The 20,045-nt window shown below is 41.8% G+C and overlaps 1 long non-coding RNA gene across 1 annotated transcript in view; it reads right to left on the reverse strand.

Moving 5' to 3' along the window:
• LOC145534730 (uncharacterized) overlaps positions 1–9,517 on the reverse strand; it is a 30,075-nt gene extending 20,558 nt beyond the window's left edge. Inside the window, exons 1-2 of the long non-coding RNA XR_014074927.1 lie at positions 9,457–9,517; positions 6,874–6,950 (exon numbers count right to left, since the gene is read on the reverse strand). This is a non-coding gene — a long non-coding RNA (uncharacterized LOC145534730). The remainder of the gene's footprint in view (positions 1–6,873; positions 6,951–9,456) is intronic.
• Between the last annotated feature and the right edge of the window lie 10,528 nt (positions 9,518–20,045).

Here is a 20,045-nt window from a genome sequence, read left to right on the forward strand (position 1 = left end):
TTTCAACATGTCACATGCCCGCTAAGTTGCTTCAGTCACGTCCAACTCTGTGCGACCCTATGGACTGTAGCCTGCCAGGCTCCTCTGTCCATGGGATTTTCCAGGCAAGAATACTGGAGTGGGTTGCCATGCCCTCCTCCAAGGGATCTTCAGGATCTTCCCCACCCAGGGATGGAACCCTCATCTCTTCCCTCTAACTTGCACTGGCAGGCGATTCTTTAACACCAGCGCCATCTGAGAAGCCCAATTATCTCAATAAAAATGTTAAAAGTTAACAGCAAATAAAAATTGTGTACGTAAGAAGAATTTAACAAGTTTGTTGTCAAAGGTTTTCTGACACTGGGCAAGGTAATGCCTCTGAGCCTCTGACTTAATAGTTTGTTACATGGGACCAACCATATAATAATAATAAAAGTGTGTAACAATAATATAATAAAAATAATCAGCATATCCAACTCTCTCGGTTGTTGTGATCAAAAAAATGAAAAAGCACTAAGAAAAATAGTACCCACTAGTAATTATTTATTTGATGAAAAGTATTTTCATATTTTAAAAAACAGCTCTATTGAGGAATATTCACTATTCAATAAATGGCAAGTATTTAAAGTATGTAATTTGATACATCTGACACACACACAGACACGTATATACATATATTTATATTTATATTTATATATATATGAAGTTAGTCAAGAAATGCACATATCCATCACCTCCAAAAGCTTCTTCATGCGCCTCTGTTGTTCTTCCTTCCCACTCCTCTTTATTTATTTGGCTTCTTGAACTCAGCCTAATTATTTCATGATTCATCCGTGCTGTTTCACGTATCAGTAATTGTGGGAGGAGGTCACGCCGAGGACAGGAGTGATTGGCCCCGAGCGGGACTCGTGCGCGGGTCCTGCCTGCCTTCCCGGCTCCAGGAGCAGCCTCAGGGAACCAGCCTCGAGATTGTCAGGTGATGCTGGGACTGTCTGCATGGCCTTCACACCTGACCAAGGTGAAGACCGCTGGAGAAATTTCTGGCCGGCAGGTGCAGAGGTCTCCTGTTTCCGGCCGCGAAGACGCGTCTCCTAGGGTGAGCTCCCTTGCTTTTTAAAGCTGCCGCCTCTGGGAAATGCCCAGTCGGCCATAGATCTCCATGTGGGGAGGGGTGGCCCGAGAGTTAGGTGCTTGTGGACTGTCCTGGTCTGATGCTCTTTGCGGCGGGGATCTGCACGTGGTGTGCTGCGGCGGTGAAGGGACGCGGGGTGCGCGGTGGGCGGCTGGCCTCGCGGTGGGTAGGTCGCCGGCCCCCGATGCCTGGCTGGAGGCCGGAGCTCAGGTCTGAAAGTTGGCAGAAGAGCTTAGTGGAGAGGGACGTGCGGATGGTCCGCTGCCAGCTTCGGGGCTGGCGGACAAGACGGCAGGGCCGGGTGTTAAGTTGCAGAACGAAGGGTGCTGGCTGCTGTTCAAGTTCGACGCGTCCCTGTCCCCGGACTTTGTGGCCTGGGCACCGTGACAGACCGCAGAAGGCCAGAGAGCCGCTAGGATGTTGGTCCCAACTCTGGAAGGGGGCACAAACCTGTCCTACCCCCGCGGAGCAACATCTCTCGGCGGTGTACACAGCGCTCCTCCCGATAGAGATGTTTCTGAAGGATCAGTTTATCCTGTTCAAAGCGTCCCTTCCACCTGGATGAGCGTATGCCCCATCCACCTACCCCTGCCGTGGCTCCCGGTCACCCCTGCCCTGGCTCAGCCTGCCCTGTTGACTGGGTGGCCTGCCTCTTTGCAGTAGAGAAGCACCCAGTTCACTAGCCCACTGGCATTAGCAATGTGGGCGCCACTAGGCCCTATAGAGTTTGTGGGTACACCACTCTTCCTGGAGGCGAGGGGTGGTCCCTGGGGCGAGTAGATAAAGTGGAAGAAATTCCCACAGGTGCCTGGTATCCAGATGACTGCAAACTGGAACAAATGGCAGCAGCCAATGGGGCTGAACTCCAAAGTTCATGGATCTGGGGATCACCCCTGAGCTATGGTGGATTCCATCACACTTGGTACATAGGTGATCATAGCGCAGTTTAACTTCATTTTCAATCTTGTCGCCTTTCACTTCCTTAGTGCCCTGACTGTAACCTTAAATGCAGTGTTGAATAGAAATGGTGAAACCAGACGTTTTCACTCGTCCCGAGGTTAGAGGGAAGATGTTCAGTCTTTCACCATCAAGTATGATGTTAGCTGTTGACTTTTAAAAACGTACCTTTTATGAGATTGTGAAGGTTCCTTTCTGTTCCTAGTATGTTGAGAGTTTACATTGAGAATGAATGTTGGAACTTGAAAACTGTTGATGTTGGAACTGGTCATTATCAAATGAGTTTTAAACAAAATGTTGTATTCATATGGTAATGTATTGATAGACTTCAAGATGTTATACCAGCGTGAATTTCTGGGATAAACCCCATTCTATCGAGATATATTTTGGTATATATTTCATTTTATATATATTGTTAAATTTAATATGTTAAAATTTAATTTGGAATTTTAGAATCTGTGTTCCTGAGAAATATAGGCCTTTGGTATGAATACTTAACATCTTAACACATTTTTAAGTACACAATTCAGTGTGTTAACTATAGACACAATACTGTATGGCATATCTCTAGAATTTATTCATTTTTTTAAGATCTAGAAGTAACTTTATTTTTCCTTTTTTAAAATTATTTCTTGTTTTTTCATTTTCACAATGCTATGTTGGCTTCTGCCTTACAACAACGCGAATCAGCCATAATTATACATGTATCCCCTCCTGCTTGGGCCTCCCTTCCTTCCCCCTCCTCCCACCCCTCTAGGTCAGCATCCCTGTGTTATACAGCAGCTTCTAACCAACTACCCATTTTATACACGACACCGTATATATACACTGATGCTATTTTCTCCATTCATCCCACTCATTCCCTCCCCCACTATGTCCACAAGTCCACTGCATAACTGAAATGTTAACCCATGAAAGAACAACTCCGCTTTCCCCCTTGCCTCTGGCAACCACCATTCTACTCTGTTTCTATAAGTTTCACTGTTTAAGATTTCTCATGCAGTATTGTCCTTCTGGAATTGGTTTACTCATATAGCATAAGGTCCTAGAGGTTTATCCATGTTGTCCCATATGGCATATTTCTTTCTTTTTTAACATCCCATTGCATGTATACACGACATTTTCTTGATCCATTCATCTGTTGATGTTTGGATTGTTTCCATGTCTTTGCTATTGTGAATGATGCTGTAGTGAACATGGGAGTTCAGCTGTCTTTTTGAGATCCTGATTTCAGTTCTTTTGCATATACACCCAGAGGTGGAATTGCTGGATCATATGGTGGTCCTATTTTTAAGTTTGTTTTTTTTTTTTGAGGACCACCACACTGTTTACCATTTTACATTCCCACCAGTATACAAGTATTCTGATTTTTCTACATCCTTGACAAAACTCGTTTCTTTTTTGGTAATAGCAGTCCTAACAGGTTTGGAATGTTATCCTGGTGTGATTTTGATTTGTGTTTCCCTTATGATTAGTGATACTGAACATCTTTTCATATACCTGTTGGCTGTTAGTATGTCTTTAGAAAAATATCTAATCAAGACCTCTGTCCATTTTAAAATCAGCTTATTGCGTTTTTTTTTTTTTTTTTGCTATTGAGTTGCAGGAGTTCCTTATATGTTATAAATATTTGCTCCTTTTCAGATACATGGTTTGCAAATATTTTCCCTCATTTCATAGGTTGCCCTTTTACTCTGTTATTTCCTTTGCTGTGCAGAAGCTTTACAGTTTAATGTAGTCCCACTTGTTTATTTTTGCTTTTTTTGCTTGTACTTTTGTCATATCCAAGCAATCATTGCCAAGATCTATGTCAAGAAAATTTTCTCCTACGTTTTCTTCTCGGATTTTTAGTTCCAGGCTTTATGTTTAAATCTTTAATATGCTTTAAGCTGATTTTTATATATGGTATAAGAAAAGGGTTCAATTTCATAATTTTGTATGTCAATATTTAGATTTCCCAATACCATTGTTGAAAAGACTATCCTTTTCCTGTTGTGTATTCTTGACATCCTTGTTGAAGATCAGTTGACTGTATGTGCATGGGTTTATTTCTGGGCTCTCTATTGGTCTATATGTCTGTTTTTATTCCACTGTAATACTGCTTTAATCACTGTAGCTTTGAAACATGTTTTAAAATCAGAAAGTGTGATGCCTCCAGCTTTCCTCTTCTTTTTCAAGATTGCTTTGGTTATTCTGGGCCTTTTGTGGTTCCATATGACCATTAACTTGGGATGTCTGTCCATATATTTGTGTCTTTAAATTTTCTTTCATCAGTGCTTTGTAATTTTCAGTGTATAAGTCTTTCACCTCCTCAATTAAGTGTATTCCTAAGTATTTTATTCTTTCTGATGCTATTGTAAGTGGAATTGTTTTCTCAGTTTCTCTTTCAGATTGCTAGTAGTGCATGAAAATGCAACTGATTTTTGCATGTTGATTATATATCCTGCCATTTCACTGAATTCTTTTATTTTAATAGTTTTTTTATATGGAGTCTTTAGAGCTTTACTGAATAAATAATAATAAAATCATGTTATCTGCAAGCAAGGATAATTTTACTTCTTTCTTTCTGATTTGTATGTCTTTTATTTCTTTTTCTTGCCTAATTGCCCTGGCTAGGACTTTCAGTAGTATGTTAAACAAGGGGAAAGAATGGACTTTCTTTCCTTATTCCTGATCTTATGGGAAAAGCTTTCAGTTTTTCACCACTGAGTGTCACGTTTGCTGTGGGTTTTTAATATGTGGTCCTTATTATGTAGAGGCAAATTCCTTCTATACCTGTAGGTTGAGAATTTTTATCATAAAAAGAAATAAACTGCAATTTGCAGATATGAAGTGATCTGTCCAATATCACAGCATTTGTTAGTGATGCAATCAAGTCTCCAAATTTTCCATCTAGGTGCTTTTGCCATGAAACAGTGCTACCCCTCTTATTCTCTAGGCTTCTTTCAATGCTGGTAAACACTTTGACATTAACAAATTGAAATTTCACAAACTGTTGTAGATGCATTTGTACCATAGTCCTATATAAGATTTAAAAATTTCTTTCTCCTCTTTATGCTTATACTTGTGTGCTCATGTGTGTATATGTGTATGTGTCTGGATGAAGCTGAGGGTCAGGGGAAATTGGAACAAGACTCAATATAAATCAAATTACCTGTCACAAAAGAAAATCATGAACTGACAGACATAGACATCCTCAGGTCTATTTTCATTTCATAGCTAATAAAGTTGTGACTTTGAGAATTTAAGTGACTTGTCTTAGTTTGACCTTTGGGAAAGTTAAATTTGGAGTAAACTAAAGTTTAGTCTAGAACACATTCCATTAAACATACTGTTTTTTCATAGTTTGTAACTGCCTCCTTGATAGTTAACATGGATAGTTATATTTCGGGTGGTACAACTATGTCAAAATTCCTATAATTTCTTTAAAGGTGTAATTTGGAGAAGTTGAGATCTCCATAAAGCTACAAATATTAGCAATATTAGTTACTTACACTGTCTTTTTTCCTTTTATATTAAATGTATATCAATAACAACAGAAAACAATCCTTACTTTTAAGCATTATGATGATAATGTCTACAGAAATTTAGTACACATAAAAAATATTTAGAATTAGTTTTTGGCTTTGAGTGATTTTTGTAAATGAGAGGTTTTTCTTTTTTATAACTTTTAAAATATCTTTACAACATCCAAATTATCTTGCTGTAGAAATATGAATTTTATCACATCACAAATGTATCAGTATATTTTATGAATGCAAAATTGGATGCTGCTGAATGTTAGTCTGACTTTTAGAATGATTATGTGATTGAAATTCCATGAATAATCATAATTTGTTTGGTAGCAGATCGATTAATTTTTTGAAAGTGCATTCATCATTTTCTTGACTGTGTCTGATCATTGGATCCTTGGGGGTAAATTTTCTGTACAGCACATGGGGATTTAGCAATGTGAGTCCCATTAGTGTGAAAAGGAGTTTTGCAGCTAAATCCATGAGCTGAGCAGTTGCTCTTTAATGTTATTTTAATATTTAATGGTTATTGCAGAGCTGTCAAGCTGGGACTGTTTCAATGAGAGAGATTTCCAGAACTTATGAGAGAGATTTTAAACATCTATTCAGAGCATATTGCAATATTCTTCTTTATAAGAAGAAGATTCTTTAGGGAGAAACAGTCCAATTCAAAAGACAGTTTCCCTTTAATAGTGGCAAGTTTGAGACTGAGATAATCGATTTCTTATTTTTATTAGAATTATCCAAAAGATCCATTAAATTGCTTTCATGGGGTAACTTAGATATTAATTTGGTGCAGTTCTAATGGAGTATCAGATAGAGTCAGGAATAAAGGGGTTTTCCGTTTTGTTTTCTGTTTATGAATACTCATTATTTGTGTCATTAGTTTTATGATTTTTTGAGTTAATTGGCACTCTTGATTTTCCTCAAAATTCCGTAGGCAAAATTTGCAGAGGTTATTGTGTGTGAAGAAACCTCCATGAAGAATCAGTGGTCTTTGCTACAAGTTAAATTATTTGTCATCTCAGGGATGAATCTCATAAATGGCAGCATTTCCCCCACGGGCATCTCCCTAAATGCCTGGTGGCCCCTAGGAAATCAGCACGTACTGACATGTTATTTAAGAATGAAGACATCTGGCCTTCAGAGCTTAAAATATAATCCATATTATTTTGAGCAACTCTGAAGAACATAAAACCTGTATCTCAGGTAGCTTGAGAAGTCACTCAAGGTCACCAGGTTCGTTGGAAAAACTCAAATGAAAAATAACAGCTGTGTTTATTCATCACTTACCTCTCCTTTGTCTTCAAAGTTCAAGTTTTCCTTCTCTTCTTTCACTCAGCCTATAAATCTGTGCAAGTTTCCACATTCTGAAAGCAAGCCAACAAACCAACTTGTCCACCATGCATGGCTCCCCTCCAGCTGTGTTCTCCCGGGCTTCCTTCCACCTGCCATCCACCTCCTCAGAGAGCCACCCACCTCCTCAGAGGGTCACCCAGCTCCTCAGAGAGCCACCCCCACCTCCTCAGAGAGCCACCCACCTCCTCAGAGAGCCACCCCCACTCCCCTCAGAGAGCCACCCACTCCTCAGAGAGTCACCCACCTCCTCAGAGAGTCACCCACCTCCTCAGAGAGCCACACCCATCTCCTCAGAGAGCCACCCATCTCAGAGAGCCACCCACCTCCTCAGAGAGCCACCCCCACCTCCTCAGAGAGCCACCCACCTCCTCAGAGAGCCACCCACCTCCTCAGAGAGCCACACCCACCTCCTCAGAGAGCCACCCACCTCCTCAGAGAGCCACACCCACCTCCTCAGAGAGCCACACCCACCTCCTCAGAGAGCCACCCACCTCCTCAGAGAGCCACCCCCACTCCCCTCAGAGAGCCACCCACTCCTCAGAGAGTCACCCACCTCCTCAGAGAGTCACCCACCTCCTCAGAGAGCCACACCCATCTCCTCAGAGAGCCACCCATCTCAGAGAGCCACCCACCTCCTCAGAGAGCCACCCCCACCTCCTCAGAGAGCCACCCACCTCCTCAGAGAGCCACACCCACCTCCTCAGAGAGCCACCCATCTCCTCAGAGAGCCATCTACCTCCTCAGAGAGCCACACCCACCTCCTCAGAGAGCCACACCCACCTCCTCAGAGAGCCACTCACCTCCTCAGAGAGCCACCCACCTCCTCAGAGAGTCATCTACCTCCTCAGTCCCCACTTCAGCGTCCCTCTGCTCTGAGCTCTTCTTGCCTCATCTCCTGACCTCTCCTTAGTGTCTGCCTGACTTGTCTACTCTTTACTTCTTCACACCCTTTATCACCTTCTTTTCACTATCCCTTCCCTTTATCCTTTCTCTTACTTCAAATTTTTGTTGCTGTTGTTCAGTTGCCAAGTTGTGTACAACTCTTTGTGACCCCATGGACTGCAACATGCCAAGATTCCCTGTCCTTCACCATCTCCTGGAGTTTGCTCAAACTCCTATTCACTGAGTCAGTCATGCCATCCAACCACCATCCTTTGTCTTCCATCTCTCCTGCCTTCAATCTTTCCTAGAATCTGGGTCTTTTCCAATGAGTCAGCTCTTCGCATCAGGTGGCCAAACTATTGGAGCTTCAGCTTCAGCATCAGTCCTTCCAATGAATATTCAGGACTGATTTCCTTTAGGTTGGACTGGTTTGATGTTGTGGTCCCAGGGTCTCTCAAAAGTCTTCTCCAGCACCACAGTCTGACAGTTCAAATTCTTACTACATTTTTTTCCCCCAGACACCACTCAAGTAACTCACAAAGTTCAGTAAGTCCTAGTCAGAGTCCTGAAGGAGCTTAGGTTCTGCTGGAGAGTTAACAGAAAAGCACCCCTCCTTTTTCTGCTCTGTGATACCAGAGCTTGGTCTCTGGAAACCACGTTTCTCCTGCTGGCCAAGGCCACTCCTGCTGGGGACATGCAAGAGAGCCGAGAAGGCTGGAGTTAGGCAAAGAGGCTTCCTTTTTGCTCTTTACCTACTGTTCCTGGCAGAGCTCCTCGGCTGCAGCCCCTCACTGAGGCAGCGATGATTGGTTCCAGTGTCAGCTCCTTATTGGCATCCTCAGTACCATCTTTATGGACTCCTTCAGTGGTACCAGCTGAGCAGTGCTCTGCCTGAGCGGTCTGGGTCCCATGTGCAACATACCCTCTGAGCATCTCCGGGCAGCATCCCTTCTCAGGGGTGGGGGTTCCCAGCTCTGTGGGGTCCGAGTCTTCCAGAAAGTCCAGGCGGCGCAGCTGACTGCTCTACCAGTCAGTTTCTTCTGACCCAGAGGTTCCCGGAGCCTCAGTGATCTCTGTGTGGCAAGTAGTGACTCTGAAAGGAGCCTTGGGCAAGCCCCAGTAGGGGAATTACAGTGCGGACTCCCTAAGTCCTATTCTCTTTTGGGGAGGGGGTGTTGAGGGATGAATGGTTTATGGTTCTTCATTTTGAATACCTTTGTGGTTTAGTCGCTAAGTCGTGTCCAACTCTTGCGACCCCATGGACTATGCGCCGCCCGTCCCCTCCACCCCCCGAGGTTCTTCTGTCCATGAGATTTTCCAGGCAAGAACACTGGAGTGGGTTGCCATTTCTTTCTCCAGGGGATCTTCCTGACCCAGGGATCGAACCTGGGTGTCCTGTGCTGCAGGCGGTCCCCTGCATTGCAGGCGGATTCTTTACCGATTGAGTTACCAGGGATGCACTGAATACCTTTACTGAAATATAATTCATATACCACACATTCACACATTTAAAGTATTCAGTGCGTTTTAGAATACTCACAGAATTGTGCGGCTGTCACCACAGTCTAATTTTACAACCCTAAACGCCAAAATCAAGGGTCCATCAGGGTTGGTGTCCGGTGAGACCACTCTTACCTGTTTGCGGGCAGCCGCCTTTCCACTGCATCGTCTTACGGCGTTTCTTCTGTGCGTCTGCGGGAGGCGGGGGGGGGGGCGGTGGCGGGGGGGGCGGAGGCGGGGGGGGCGGTGGCGGGGGGGGCGGTGGCGGGGGGCGGAGGCGGGGGGGGCGGAGGCGGGGCGGGCAGAGAGAGAGAGATCTGGTGTCTCTTCCTCCTTGTGACGTTTCATTTTTTAACGTATCAACTTGGCTGGGCCGTGGGGTACCTAGATACTTGGTCAAACAGTATTCTGGGTGTTTCAGTGAGGATGCTTTGTGTCAACATTTGCATTTGAATGTGTAGACTTGAGTAAAGCAGATTCATAACCTGGGTAACCCCAGTACCAGTCCCCACTCACTGACATCTTGAAATGACTCATATAGGAAAGCCAGCTTTGTGCACAAAGTACTACAGAAAATTTCTAGAACTTTTGACCATGAAGATAAGTATTTACTGAAAATTATGGCTTTTTATACTTGAAGTCTGCTTTTTGGAGAATACTGTCTTCTGAAAACTTGTTTTCATAATATTGTTAGCGGGATTGCAGAGTAAAATTCTTATAAAATATTTTATAATCCATATACAGATACACAAATGTTAATCTCCATTTGTATTATTGCTTCTACTTAAACTACAACTCCTAAAGTTACTGCTACTATTGGTATTTCAGTAAACCTGTTTTTAAAATACATTTGCACCACTATTGGGGGAATTTTAGTCCTAGTAATGTAAGTTTATCTTATCTCCCAAAGCATGTATTTTTTAATTTATTTTCACAGATATTTTTGTTGATGATGTGAGCTCTTTTACTTTCATTATCTTTGTTTTTGCAGTGAAATTAAACAGTTTTTCCTTGAACTCTGTATTCATAGGATTGCTTTTTTTTTCCTTAAAGAAGCAAAGAGCTGTTTTTCCTTTTTTTTTAAATGTGTCCATCCAAATGTGATTTCTCATTCCACCTTCATAAGATCTGTTCTTTTCACCAAATATAATCCTGGAGATAATCTCAGATTCAGGCAAGAGGACTGGCAGCTTTCAACAGTGGACTCCGTTATGATGGAGAAAAGTATTTTAGTCTCTTCCCTGTTAATATCTATCAAAAGCCTGCTTTACGCTCTTGTTCCCCAGTGAGTGTATTTCTGTTTGATTTCGATTAAAGATGAAACGTCAGCTTTTCAGGACGTGTTGCGCTGCTTTAAGGTGTACACAGCTCCAGCTCATTAGGCGGAAGGCGGCATGAGTGGAGAAACCCAGTTGGGATGGAAAAGTACATTTCTGTTAGGACATGAACCAGCATGTATTCTACAAAACCTCTATTTAAAGGAAGACTCAGTGGCTGTGGGTTTCCCAATTCCCATATCATTCTCTGTCATCAATTTAGCCAAAGGTTTCCTCTATTAAATCACATTTTTCTTATTCCCAAGCTACATTTATCTAGAAGCAATCTTGCCTTTGTTTCTTGTCCATAAATGCTATGTTACTGTTGGGAAAAAAAAAAAGTGCCTGTGCTATATTTAAAATGGATAACCAACAGGGACTTACTGTATAGCACATGGAACTCTGCTCAATGTTATGTGACAGCCTGGATGGGAGGGGAGTTTGGGGGAGAATGGATACATGTGTGTGTATGGCTGAGTCCCCTCGCTGTTCACATGAAACTATCACAATATTGTTAATTGGTTATACTCCAGTATAAAATGAAAAGATAAAAGAAAAAAGAAGAAGAAAATAGTGCCTAAAGGTTTATGAAGTATTTATGGTTCTGAAAAAAAAATTGGTTACATTAAAGGTAGTATTTTACATAGAGAAGATTTTCATGCTTCCATTTTGACTATCTGAGACTTGACCTATAAAAATTCCAACCTCTGTGAAACACTAGGAGAGTTAGTATCATTCCGCTTCTCCTCTCTCAAGGAAATGGGCATATGTAGGAAGTTATGGAAAGGCATCGGTAGTGATGACAGCTTGACCAGGAGTGTAAGATGTAGGATAACATGATCCCTTCTAAAAATTTCGGCAAGAGAACTATAATATTTCCTGAAGTGCCAGCATCTGGAGAATGGAATGCTTTTCCACTTAAAAGCAAATAATGTATTTTTCCAATTTTCTTATTGTACGAGGAAAATGATGAAGGAATATGCTTTTTGACTGTGTCACATTTGGCAATTCAGAGGACAAGCACAGGTTGTATGGCCAAATTTCACATGGGATTACAGTTTCTAAACACTTAAATAACCTGGCGATAATTTCTGATTATTGACAAAAGATTGAACAACAACAATGAAAGGGACCCTGTCTTTGGTGCCAAAGATTAGCTAATCACTGTGATTACAACATGAAAGCTTGAAAGAGAGAGATCTTCCACGGTCACTCTTGCTATTAAAAATTCTGTTTTGCAGCCCTGGCTTCTATGGGGTTATAGATTTTTGCTCAGAACGGATGACTCGAGCTTGTTACATTCTGCAGTTTCTGTTTTCTAGTTATTTGCAGACTGTGCTGGTGCTAAAGTCTGCGTTTTCTTTCTGTGACCATATCCAGAAGAATTTAGTCGACAAACATGCTAGGCCTTGACTGTGAGCTAGATACTGTGTGAAGTGCTGGAAAGAAATGCCATAGTATTTCTGTGGTCCAGTAGAGGGAACCGTTGTTGTTTAGTCGCTCAGTCGTGTCCACCTCTTTTTGCGGCCCCATGGACAGTAGCCCACCAGGCTCCTCTGTCCGTAGGATTTCTCAGGCAAGAATACTGGAGTGGGTTGCCATTTGCTTCTCCAGGGGATCTTCCTGACCCAGGGATCAAATGCGCGTCTCCTACATTGGCAGGCAGATTCTTTTCCACTGAGCCACCTAGGAAGCCCAAAGGGAACAGACAGGTACACAAATACATGAAGACAGGTGTCAAGTGGTTTATACAGGGTATGATAGTGACACGGAGAGGGTCAGGTGTATCCAGGAGAGTCAGGAAAGGCTTCGTACAGGACATGGAAGCCACTGGTTTTGGTCAGAATCACTTCTAAGGCAGATAATTTCCTGGTTTTAGGACTTGATGGTGATAGGTGACCTTGACTTTTCTTTTTTTAAGAAATTGAGATATAATTGACATATAATGGTGTGTAAGTATGAGGTGTAAGTGTGTTGATTTGCTCCATTTAGTATTGCAATATGGTTACCAATATAGCGTTAGCAAACACCTCTATCATGTCATGTGATTATCATTATCATTTCTTTTTTGTAATGAGAACACTTGAAATCTAGATTCTTAGAAAATTTGAAGTGTATAATATGCACACAATGTAGTATATGTATATATGTATGTGTATATATATGTGTATATGTACGGCATATATATATATATATGCCATATCTTTAGCCACTCGTCCATTGATGGACACTTAGATTGATTCTGTATCTTGGCTATTGTGAGTAATACTGCTATGAATATGGGAGTGCAAGTATCTTTTCAGTATCTTGTTTTCATTTCTGGATATATACCCCAAAGTGGGATTGCTGGAGAGTATGATAATTCTTTTTATTCCGTGGATTCAGAAGGAGCACTGATGAAAGTTCTCCAGGAGCTGGATGGCGTAAGAAGAAAGAGGTGCCACTTTCCTGGCACCTGATTTGGCCACTAATATCACAATAATGAACCTTCCAATTATATGCATGCTTTTCTTATTTCAGCTTTCCTATTTTGAGCTGAATTTGAAAGACTGCATTTTCAAAAGCTTTTTAAAAGTTGTTTTTTAAATTAAAGTAGTACTTACTATTTTTAATAGCTTTTTTCCCACAAATATAAAATTAACTTATTTTCAATGTGGTGTGTACTGGCACTCCCCCCTTTCATTATTCATTGAAAAGTCTTGGAAAAATTAAAATTTAGACATGCCTATTAGCAAAATATAAAGTATTGATGGTCATTGAAAGACATGTTTTGGTGGCTTGGTTTTATGAGATAAATATGATGATGCCCTTGATGTAGAAAATACTTATACAATGTCACATCCTTGAAGCAAGCTATAAACTATTTAGGTCAAGAGGTATCAAGAACCTTTTTTTTTATATGTCTGCAAAATATTGGGTCAATGACAGTAATAAGTCTGTATGCGAGGCTGACAAATGAGCAACATCATCTAGTTCTATGAAAAAAAAGTGCATATGTACTAAAATGCCAGCACAGGAAAATGGCACAGGATAATCCTTTAGAAAAATAGACACAGCCCAACAGATTTAAAAAAAAATGAGGACAGAATAGTATGCTAAATCTTTCTTCATAAATTTATAGTCAGTAATAATTTTATAAATGCATTAAGTTCCTATGTAATGTTGTATACAGGATAAAATTTGAGACTGTATTATATTTTATATAAAATGATCTTACAGAAAAATAATGTTTTTCATGAGATATTTGTTCATTTCGGTTTGAAAACACTTTCATGATGTTGCAAATATCTGGAAAATTCATGGCACCTGTTGATGTATTTGATATGTTGACAAGAAAGCCCATGATCGCTATCAGAGGAGCTACTCTCGTTGTCAAGTGGAAACATAAAATTTAAGACGGCATTCGCAAGCGTTAGCTCTCTGGCAAAGCATCAGTTATCATCCTCCTAGATATACCAGATTAGAATAACTGGATGGTCTTGATGGAAGAAAGTTAGCTTAATTTAGGGAGGTCTAGAGGGATGGGCACCCCACTCCAGTGCTCTTGCTTGGAGGGTCCCATGGACGGAGGAGCCTGGTAGGCTACAGTCCATGGGGTCTCTGGGAGTCAGACATGACTGAGCGACTTCACTTTCACTTTCCCTTTCATGCACTGGAGAAGGAAATGGCAACCCACTCCAGTATTCTTGCCTGGAGAATCCCAGGGATGGCGGAGCCTGGTGGGCTGCTGTCTATGGGGTCGCACAGGGTCGGACACGACTGAAGCAACTTAGCAGCAGCAGAGGGATGGGATGAGGCTTCCCTGGAGACTCAGTGGTAAAGAATCTGCCTGCCAAGCAGGAGATTCAGGTTTGATCCTTGGGTCGGGAAGATGCCCTGGAGAAGGATATGGCAACCCACTCCAGTATTGTTGCCTGGAAGATTCCAGGGGCAGAGGAGCCTGGTGGGCGACAGTCCATGGAGTCTCAAAGAGTTACACATGACTTAATGACTAAACAGCAATAGCAAAGGGGTGGGATGTGGGGGGTGGGGCCGTGGGAAGGAGGCTCAAGAGAAAGAGGATATATGTGTACATATAGCTGATTCACATTGTTGTACAGCAGAAACTAGCACAACATTGTAAAGCAACTATCCTCCAGTTTCAAAAAAAAAATCCTATGATAAACCATAATGGAAATGAATATTAAAAAAGAATGTATGTATATGTATAACCAAATCACTTTGCTGTATAACAAGAATTGACAACATTGTAAATCAACTGTACTTCAATGAAAATAAATAAATAAGAAAAAATTTTAGGGAGGCCTGCAAGGTAAGCCATGCCAATGTCTTTATAGTGAAAAATTACTAATATAGTACTAGAAAATATTTGAATGCCTCTTTCTTAAAATAAGGTGTAACATGCTACTGTTTTGGGGCGCTAAAATAAAATCAATGCAGTTCATAAAAATGGCAAAGATAAGGAGTTTGCTGAAGCCTGAAACCTCGATAAGTACACAGGTGAGTGCAGCTGCTGTAAGACTGGGTTCCTGTAACAGTCGGACAAGGCTGTGAAGGTATAGAACTGTGCTTGACGCCAGCTTTGAGAGCCCAAAGCTGTTCTTCGTGGAAGTGCAGAGGAGGCCAGCAGAGACACGGGAGTGAAATCAATCTAAAAACTTCTATGTGGGAGCACTCCCTTAAACCGAAGTCATAAACCATGCACAACAGAAATATGAGACAGAAGTCACTATTCCGCTTGCCATCATCTTGGACCACAGGGCTTTTGTAAAACAAATGATTTCTAAGTGCTCGAGGTCAAAGTGGAAGAAAAGGCATTTTATCAAACTTGTTCAGGGGAAGAAAGAACCTCCAAGATGAATGTCATGGCCTTGGCTCATGTATCATTCTTAGGGAATTCTTTGGGGCCTTTCTAAGATTTCGCTGCATGTTCGCCACATCTGGGTAATTTAAACCATTTGAAACCCTCTGAAGATATTTGTATTTTCAGCCAAAGTAAAGCATTTTTAAAAAGTTTTTTTTCTTTATATTACTATAATATGTCATTAATTTAAAATATAAAGAGCTGGAAATAATGGACTAACAGCCATGCCTAATAGTGTGTTAGATAATTATAACATTTAATTACTTGAGAAGAGCAGCTTTAAAACTTGTATACTACTTGGGGGAATAATTGAATTAGCAAAATTGTATTGTATTAACTATAATGGCACTAAGTTCTTATCACCATCATGAATAAGAATTTGTCAGTTGCATGCCATCACAGTCATACTGTGCTAGACACTGGGAATTTAAAAGTATTATTGAGGCTCCTAACCTTAATTAATAATATACTGAGAATACCAGGCCCATGGCAGAAAAGAAAAGAAACAGGCCAGGTGAATTGTATGAATGGGCTTCCCTAGTGTCTCAGCTAATAAAGAATCCGCCTGCAATGTGGGAAACGTGGGTTCCATCCCTGGGTTGGGAAGATCCCCTGGAGAAGGGAACAGCTACCCACTCCAGTATTCTGGCCTGGAGAATTCCATGGACTATATAGTCTGTGAGGTCGCAAAGAGTCGGACACAACTGAGTGACTTTCACTTCACTTCAGATATTTTTCTGGAACTCTCTTGCTTTTTCTATGATCCAACAGATGTTGGCAATTTGATCTCTGGTTCCTCTGCTTTTTCTCAGTCCAGTTTGAACATCTGGAAGTTCTCGGTTCACATACTGTTGAAGCCTGGCTTGGAGAATTTTGAGCATTACTTTGCTAGCATGTGAAATGAGTACAATTGTGTGGTAGTTCAAACATTCTTTGGCATTGACCTTCTTTGGGATGGGAATGAAAACTGACCTTTTATAGTCCTGTGGCCACCACTGAGTTTTCCATATTTGCTGGCATATTGGTTGCAGCACTTTAACATCATCTTTTAGGATTTGAAATCAGTATTCAGTATGGTTCATTTATTCATTCTTTAAATACCTATTATATGCCTATTGTGTGTATAGGTTCTTGCCAGGAGCTTAGGATGCTTGCCTCTCTTCTTTTTTGGAGTTTATAGCCTAGCAGAAGATGTTATAAAAATTTTGTAATTAACTATGTAAAGGAAAGGTGCCCAAGGCGGTGAGACCATGTAAATAGAGAGTTGAGCTAGTCTTAGGGACCAGGGAAGACTTCCTGGAGGAAATGACATTGGATTTGCAGTAGGATGAGTAATGGTTATTATCAGGCAAAGAGTTCAGGCAACAAGTGACCCATGCAGGGCCATTAGCATGTACAAAGGCTTTGTCCTATTTGAGAAGAGAAAAGAAGGCTGGAGTAGCCAGAGAACACAGAAAGGGAGGGTGATGCAAGGTGGTACCAGAGCAGTGAGCAGGGTAAGGATTAAGGATGTACCAGGCCTTGAGGACCCAGGAAAGATGTCTGTCTGTATTTTAAGAGCAGTGGGAAAGGGTGTAAGTAAGGCATGATCTTCTTAGATTGATATTAAAAACACTAGCCTTAGGGTCGGAGAAGGCAATGGCAACCCACTCCAGTACTCTTGCCTGGAAAATCCCATGGACGGAGGAGCCTGGTAGGCTACAGTCCATGGGGTCGCACAGAGTCAGACATGACTGAAGCGACTTAGCAGCAGCAGCAGCAGCCTTAGGGTTGAATGAAAAATGGTAGACAGGCTAGAATGAATGTAGGCAGACAAGTGAGAAGACAGTACTAATAGTCCCAGGAAGAAATGACAATCCTGGATTAGGGTGAGGACAGTGGAGATGAAGAGATGTGGATAGAAACTTGGCAAATGACAAAGCAGGTGAGGGAATCACTCTTGTCTGCTCCAAACACACAGCCATGCCTGCAATATACAGCTGAGCTTGAAAGCAAGGGGGAAATTGACATATGCCCGAAGCTTGGTCAGTTAGGTTCTGAGCATAGATAAGTGGGTGAGGGAATGATGTTTAATTCCTGCCCTAGTAGCAGCAGTTCATTCTAGTAGCAGCAATAATTCCAATTTGCAGTTTTCCCAAAGCTTGTGTAACCAGCCTTATTGCATCCTTTCAGAAACCAAGTGCCAGCTGGCTAGCATGCCTTCCTCAAAGGTATTAGTTTTAGTTCTGCAGGCTCCTTCCTCCAAACTTCTAAATTTTAATAATCACATTTTTATCTTTTTATTCCCCTAACCCTAGAAGGGGTAACAGCTTCCTGCAGTTACTACCTCCATACCATGCTACCTCCTTCTTATCTCTTGACTAATGAACAATTCTTTACATTCACTTCAGCCTGTTAAAATCACTGGTGTGGATTCTGTCTACTAAATGGACTCTGACTAATAGAGAGGGAATAGAAAGGATATTTAAAAGGTAATAGCCAGGGACTTCCCTGGTGGTCTAGGGCTTAAGACTTCATGCTTCCCCTGGGGGACACAGGTTCAAGGCCTTGTCTGGGCTTAATCCCTGGTCAGGGAACTAAGATCCTACATGCCATGAGGTGTGGCCAAAAAAAAAAAAGATAAAAAAACGGTAATAGCAAAGAGGTGATGGATATGAGTTTCTGAGAATTGAAGAGCTGTTTAATTTTCTGACAGAAAATCACACGAAGTCTTAGGCAGGCTAAATGAAAACAAATCCATTTTTGGGCTCAAGGATGCTCAAAAACTATCAGAGGGAAAGAGAGCTTAGCTGCAAAGAATGTTGCCCTGATAGGAGACTTCTCATAAGCAGCAGATACCAGAGACAAAGAAAGAGTGTCTTCAAAGTACTGCTAGAGAGCAGGGTTCTGATTTGAGAGCTATCTAGCAGGTACTTTGATTGGACTTGGCAATGGATTGGATATGGGGTAGGGCTTTCCTGGTAGCTCAGTTGGTAAAGAATATGCCTAGAGTGCAGCAGACCCAGGTTCGATCCCTGGACTAGGAAGATCCCCTGGAGAAGGACATGGCAATCCACTCCAGTATTCTTGCTTGGAAAATCCTATGGTCGGAGGAGCCTGACGGGCTACAGTCCATGGTGTCACAAGAGTTGGACACGACTTAGTGACTAAACCACTAGGAACGAGAAAGGAATATCACAGATGCCCAGATTTGTAGCTTATGGATTCAACTCATTGTGCCATTTGCTAAGATGGGGAATGCTGGGAAAAGATCACATTTGAATGGGAAGAGACCATACATTTGCATATATTAGGTTTTACATGCCTTTGAATACTAAGAAGTATGGAAGAGGAAGGTACATACAGGGGCCCAGGGTGTGACTGTATACTTGAAAGTCTTTGGCCTGTGGATGGGAACCGTAGGTTGGCTGGTGTATTGCTTATCTATTGCTGTGTAAAAAAATGATCCAAAATTAAGTGATTTAAAACAACACCAAGCATTTATTACCCCCACAGTTTCTATGGGTCAGAGTGGCTTAGCCACTGTGGTGGTTTGGCTTGGGGTCTCTTGTGGGATTTGCGATCAAGATGTTCATTGGGGCTGTACAAGCAAGTTTGTCAGAAGGCTTGACCGTGCTTGCAGGGTCAGCTGCTAAAGTGATTCATGTGGGGTGGTGCCTGCTGGGAGGAGGCCTCAGTTCCTCTCTACCTGAGACTCCCCTCAGGCTTCTTGGGGCTCTTCATGACATGGTGGTTGGCTTGGTGATCCTCAGAAGTAAGATGGAGGCCACGAGGCCTTCTCCGACCTGATCTAAGAAGCCACCCACTGTCATGTCTGCCACATCCTGTTTGGAAGGGAGCTCTGTTAAAGAATTTGTGGATATATTTTAAAACCATCACACTTGGGGAGAGATTATGTAGCAAGGAAGGAAAGAGAGCCTAGAGAGGGTCTAACTTCTTCTGTAAAGGGAAAGATAGCAAATATTTAAGGTTTTGCAGGCCATATTGTGTCTATTACAACCACACACCTCTGCTGTTGTATGAAAGTAGCCATAGTCAACTGAAGTGACTGGGTGAGCCTGGGTTAAGCCCAGGCTGGGTTTAGCCTATGGGCAATAATAGTTTGTCAACCCTTGGCCTAGAACATAGCCAGGAGAAACAGCTGCATATAATGACTAAATGAAACAAAAGAAGAAAATTTAAAAAATCTTTCCTATCTCCTAACTCATAAAAGGATTAAATCCAAGTGTGGTAGGGGGGTTGAGGAGCTAACAAATATATCACAGTACTGTAATTTATACATGGGCTTCCCATGCGGTGTTAGTGGTAAAGAATCTGCCTGCCAATGCAAGAGACACAAGAGGCAAGGGTTTGATCCCTGGATTGGGAAGATTCCCTGGAGGAGGGCACAGCAACCCACTCCAGTATTCTTGTCTGGAAAATCCCATGGACAGAGAAACCTGGTGGGCTACAGTCTCTAGAGTCCCAAAGAGTAGGAAGCGACTGAACACGCATGCATAATTTATACATAATTGCATTTTATATCCTTAATATCCTATTAGTTA

Source organism: Giraffa tippelskirchi, chromosome 14 (assembly GCF_054371585.1).
Source record: "Giraffa tippelskirchi isolate mGirTip1 chromosome 14, T2T-mGirTip1v1.2.pri, whole genome shotgun sequence".
Classification (NCBI taxonomy): Eukaryota; Metazoa; Chordata; class Mammalia; order Artiodactyla; family Giraffidae; genus Giraffa; species Giraffa tippelskirchi.